Genomic DNA, 6486 nt, shown 5'->3' on the forward strand with positions numbered 1-6486 from the left:
ATCTACAACTCTTACACTGTAAAAACATTTGGACCACTCAACTTGACCAAGGTAATTCAATTGATGCAATTTATATCGACTTTTGCAAAGCCTTTGACACAGTTGTCCATGACAAACTTCTTCTGAAACTTAAATCTTATGGCATCTCTGGACTACTACACAATTGGTTAGCAATATTCCTATCTAACAGGCAACAAGTGGTCAAAATAGGAAGTGCAACTTCTCTTTCTCCTCCTGTCAAAAGTGGTGTCCTTCAAAGCAGTGTTTTAGGACCAATGGTCTGAGATGGTCAGCCAGTTCCAAGCCATGATAAAGTCCCACTGGAACAAGGTCCTCTGGCTCTTTGCCACCAGTGGTGCTTCCCTCCAGCTTTTGCCCAAAACTCCTCACCAGGAGGTCGAAGCAGACCCCAAGTTGAAATTTCTGCCCCTCCTGACCCACACAAAAAGATCTCAAAGAGGGGGATTCTGCAGCAACACTAACATTCATTGCACATATCCGTCCCAGGGGGCTATAGTTTGAAGAGCCCTGGTTTAGTGCAACATTAAAAATGCAAATAATTTTTCTGCGGACCACCAAATTTTCTCATGGACCACCAGTGGTCCACAGGCCACCTCTTGGTGACAGCTGCTTTATGATGCTCAGATTCAAATCAAGTTCATTAATAATAATAATAATAATAATAATAATAATAATAATAATAATTTATTGGATTTGTATGCCGCCCCTCTCCGCAGACTCGGGGCGGCTAACAACAATAATAAACACAACATGTACAATCCAATAATAAAAAACAACTAAAAACCCCTATTATAAAACCAAACATACACACAAACATACCATGCATAACTTGTAATGGCCTAGGGGGAAGAGCTATCTCAACTGCCCCATGCCTGGCAGTATAGATGAGTCTTGAGTAGTTTACGAAAGACAGGGAGGGTGGGGGCAGTTCTAATCTGTATGCCGCCCCTCTCTTCGGAGAGGGGCGGCATACAAATCCAAATAATAAATAAATAAAAATAAAATAAATCTCCGGGGGGAGTTGGTTCCAGAGGGCCGGGCTCTTCCCCTGGGGCCCACCAACCGACATTGTTTAGTCGACGGGACCCGGAGAAGGCCAACTCTGTGGGACCTTATCGGTCGCTGGGATTCATGCGGTAGCAGGCGGTTCCGGAGGTAATCTGGTCCATTGCCATGTAGGGATTTAAAGGTCATGACCAACACTTTGAATTGTGACCAGAAACTGATCGGCAGCCAATGCAAGCCACGGAGTGTTGAAGAAACGTGGGCAAATCTTGGAAGCCCCACGACGGCTCTCGCGGCTGCGTTCTGCACGATCTGAAGTTTCCGAACACATTCAGAAGAATGATGCTAGATGAAGGAAAACTCCATGTTTGATTCAGTTTCTGACCAAAATGTTTCCTGGTTAAAAATCTTGGCTCAGTTCTGATAGGTACTTAAGCAAAACATAAAAAAAATATATAAAAAAATCCATTATTTGGCACTACGTCCTTTCTTGTGGATTCATGGATCCTTCTGACCTTTCTCAAAAGATAAGGTAATTTGACAGTAGCCTCAATTGCTGCTTTCAATTTGGGCAGTCTGGCTTGTACTCAAACATCAATAAAGAACCACCGCTCCTATTCAGGAGACTTTCGCATCTGAGCAAAGAAAACTTGAACTGACTAAAATGAAGCTCTCTTTGGTATTTGCTGTTTTGCTGATTTCTGTGCTTTGCACAGATGTCCAGGTGAGACGAATGCTGAAATATAAGATAAAGTAATTTGTAGAACCCCTGTGGGTTTAATCCCAAAATCAAATTTATAACTCATGGAATCTATTTAGATATAACAAATAGGTTGCCAGGCCTGGAAGTCATTTCGGTGTAAAGCTTCACGGAGGCAATTCAGTTTAGATCCTAAATGGAATTATCTCCTGAATTAAATTGTTCAATCCCATTGGGTACCACAATATTTCAAAGTGATTTGAGGCATTCAATTACATTTATGATGAGAATCAAATCAGTTCTATTCTAACTAGGAGCTTTATTACACAATCTTAATATCAAACGTGCTTTGTTGCTTGTAAGAAAAATGAATTGTATAGCCTTCTGAATATTACAGATTGTAACTTTTAAAGAAACTAGCTTCCGAGGATAAATGCACAATGGGTTATGGGTCTAACATTTTCTATGTTTAATATGGAGCAGATGTAATAGGCTTGATTATTTTTGTAGAATAGATATGTATAATCAGTAGTGGGTTGCTACAAGTACGGGCCACACCATAGCTCCCATAGAAAAAATGGAGCTGGGCGTTCAGTTCTGCATCAGCTCTGTGAACAGTCAGTCGTTAGGGAAAGCAAGTAGAACGCTTGGCTGCATTAGTAGAGGTATAACAAGCAGGAAGAGGGAGATTGTGATCCCGCTGAATAGAGCGCTGGTGAGACCCCATTTGGAATACTGTGTCCAGTTCTGGAGACCTCACCTATGAATAAAATTGAACGGGTCCAAAGACAGGCTACAAAAATGGTGGAAGGTCTTAAGCATAAAACGTATCAGGAAAGACTTAATGAACTCAATCTGTATAGTCTGGAGGACAGAAGGGAAAGCAGGGACATGATTGAAACATTTAAATATGTTAAAGGGTTAAATAAGGTTCAGGAGGGAAGTGTTTTTAATAGGAAAGTGAACCCAAGAACAAGGGGGCACAATCTAAGGTTAGTTGGGGGAAAGATCAGAAGCAACGTGAGAAAATATTATTTTACTGAAAGAGTAGTAGATGCTTGGAATAAACTTCCAGCAGACGTGGTTGGTAAATCCACAGTGACTGAATTTAAACATGCCTGGGATAAACATAGATCCATCCTAAGATAAAATACAGGAAATAGTATAAGGGCAGACTAGATGGACCAGGAGGTCTTTTTCTGCCATAAAATCTTCTATGTTTCTATGTTTCTATCCCCGGTGTGCATGCGTGCACATCCAAGAGAGATTTTGCTTCTGCACATTATTATTATTATTATTATTACTTAGATTTGTATGCCGCCCCTCTCCGAAGACATGCCCAGGAAGCAAAATTTTACAAGGGGATGCGTGTGTGTGTGAGATATATATATATATTGGCCATTGTTTTGCCTTTGCACATGTGCGGAAGCAAAAAGGCCACTGAAATCTCACAATACACACATCCTCTTGCGAGATTTTGCTTCCTGGATGTGCCCAGTGCACATTGGGGACACAGAGCTCCATGGGAAGGGCACCAGTAATGGCATTAAGTAGCAACCCTTCGCTGTGCATAATCAAAAGTTACATATTTTCGTTTGTATTTGTTATTTCTTTTCCCTCTTAGCTTTAAGATCTTAAGCTGATAATAAGTATAATCATATCCCTGTCTTGTTAGAAGAATGTTGTACTGCCTAGACTTATAACAGCCTGATTAAGCAAGTCAGGTGAAGGCTGAGAAATCTTCATCTCTGTGATATGGAATATTGGTTTAATCTTGGCTGCTTCTACAAATGTCACCCTAGAACATAAGAAGAGCCCTGCTGAATCAGGCCAAATCCCATTGAGTCCAGCATTCTGTGTCACACAGTGGCCCACCAATTGTCTGTGGGGATCTTGAGCAGAAAGAGAAGGCAAAACCCTCCCTTTCTCTTGACCCCCAACAAATGGTACCCAAGGGGATCCTGCCTGCCTCAACCCACATAGAGGCGGCACATGGGCATCCGTTTCAATAACCACCGATACACTTGGCATCCATGAATCTGCCTTGAAGCTATCCAGGCTGACAGCTGTCACGACCTCTTCTGGAAGTGAATTCCATAAACCAACGACCCCCTGGGTGAAGAAATATGTCCTCACTTTCTTACCTATGAGCTTTAGGGAGGGCCCCCTTGTCCTAGCATTGTATGATAGAGAAAAGAATTTTTCTTTATCTATCCACCTTTTATATCCCAGGCATGATTTTATACACTTCAATCAAGTCACCCCTTAAACGCCGTCTTTCAAGGCTGAAGAGATCAAGGCGTTGCAACCTGGTTTCATAAGGGAGTGCTCCATTTCCTTGGTCATAAGGGAGGTGCTCCATTTCCTTGACCCTAACTTTTTAAAATCTCACCTGCAGACACCCCTGCAAATATCCATTCTTTTAACCAGCCACTGAAAGTAGCAAAAGGCAGAAATAAATAACCACCTGAACATCTTTTGTGGGAAGTCCTACAAAGAGTTGCAAACTCTTTTTCTAACAATGGGTTATATCCCATAAAGGCAAGATGTATCTCCAGGTGGATCAAAATACAGTGATACCTTGTCTTACAAACTTAATTGGTTCCGGGACGAGGTTCTTAAGGTGAAAAGTTTGTAAGACAAAACAATGTTTCCCATAGGAATCAATGGAAAAGCGATTAATGCGTGCACGCCCAAAATTCACCCCTTTTGCCAGCCAAAGTGCCCAGTTTTGCGCTGCTGAGATTCCCCTGAGGCTCCTCTCCATGGGAAACCCCACCTCTAGACTTCCGTTGCCAGCAAAGCAACCGTTTTTGCGCTGCTGTATTCCCCTGCTGGGATTCCCCTGCAGCATCACAAAAACACGGAAGACCGGAGGTGGGGTTTCCCATGGAGGGGAGCCTCAGGGAAATCCCAGCAGCGCAAAAACGGATACTTCGCTGGCAACGGAAGTCTGGAGGCGTGGCATCCCAGCAGCGGTGGTGGGTTTGTAAGGTGAAAATAGTTTGTAAGAAGAGGCAAAAAAATCTTAAACCCCGGGTTTGTATCTCGAAAAGTTTGTATGACAAGGCGTTTGTAAGACGAGGTATCACTGTATGTCCTTATTTCAGTTATTTTGGGAAAATTCAGTAATGTGGGTTATTTTATTTGGTGAATTGCTGGCAGGTGGGAGTTGCCAGGCCCATGCATCTGGATTCTGAGAGGAAAAGGGCAGGAGAAATACATTGGAAGGGAAATTAGGGATTTAGGGAGAGGGTGAAAATTCTCCTTTCCCAGAGACTGCACTTGGTGTAAATTGTCTTTCTATCTTTGGAAGAAGCAGCTTTGGGAATTTCAATGCACAGACCAAGGTGTTTTATTTAGCTGCTTAATCGGGATGTAGCGAGGCAACTGTGATTGAGTAAAGTAAAATGGCTTGGAGCTACTTTTGAATATTCTGGGTTGTTGTTTTTTCTCTCCCAATAGGGTGGTTTCATGAAAAGCATATCAGTAAGTATAGACATTCATTTTTCTTGATTAAATGATTTGGGCTGAAAAACGGACAGTTAAATTTAATATAAAGATATTTCTTTTCCATGTTTTGGGATTTCTAATGTTTGCATTGACATCAATGAAAAAAACAAACCCTAGTCATACCACAAATATTCACAACGATTTAACATAAGTAGATTTCACTGAAGACAATGTTGAAAAAGCACTATGCAGCCTAAAACCTTCTCTATCAATTGGACCTGATGGACTATGTGCATACTTACTAAAAAAGCTCTCCACAGCCATAGTTGAACCGCTAAGCATAATCTTTGAAAAATCCTTCAGGACCAATTCTCTACCAAACCTATGGTCACTAGTCACCCCCATCTTCATAAAAGGAGAAACCAGTCTAGTAGAAAACTACAGACCAATCTCCCTATGCTGTGTCACATGCAAAATCATGGAATCAATCATAAACCAATTCATTACCCTCCACCTAGAAACTAACAACCTACTCTCTAACAAACAATTTGGTTTCAGAAAAAAAATCCTGTAACCTGCAACACTTACACTGCAAAAACATATGGACTGTACATCTCGATCCAGGCTAATCAATAGATATAATTTACATAGACTTCTGTAAAGCCTTCGACTCAGTGGTTCACAATAAATTACTTCTAAAACTGAAATCCTACGGCATCTTTTGACCCCTACATGACTGGATAACTGTGTTCCTATGAAACAGACAACAAGTTGTCAAAATAGGGAGCACCCCATCTAATCCTGTTCCTGATAACAGCAATATACTCCAAGACACAGTACTAGGACCAACACTCTTCATACGCTATATAAATGACCTTTGCGATCACATTACCAGCGACTGCATTCTCTTTGTCGATGATGTAAAACTTTTCAACACCACTGACAACATTGCTACCCTTCAAAAAGCCCTTGATTGTGAGTCAGAATGATCAAATATCTGGCAACTCCAAATCTCAACCAACCAATGTTCAGTCCTGCACATTGACAAAAAGAATCAGAACACCAAATACAAGCTGAATAAACAAGACCTTGCAGATGACCCTCACTCTGTTAAAGATCTTGGAATACTTACCGTATATACTCGAGTATAAGCCGACCCGAGTATAAGCCGAGGCACCAATTTTTGCCACAAAAACTGGGGAAACGTATTGACCCGAGTATAAGCCGAGGTTAGAAAATGCAGTGGCTTCTCTTAACTTATAAAAATGGAAAACAATAAAATTACATTAATTGAGACATGTTTTAGA

Source organism: Erythrolamprus reginae, chromosome 11 (genome assembly GCF_031021105.1).
Source record: "Erythrolamprus reginae isolate rEryReg1 chromosome 11, rEryReg1.hap1, whole genome shotgun sequence".
In the NCBI taxonomy this organism is placed as follows: domain Eukaryota; kingdom Metazoa; phylum Chordata; class Lepidosauria; order Squamata; family Dipsadidae; genus Erythrolamprus; species Erythrolamprus reginae.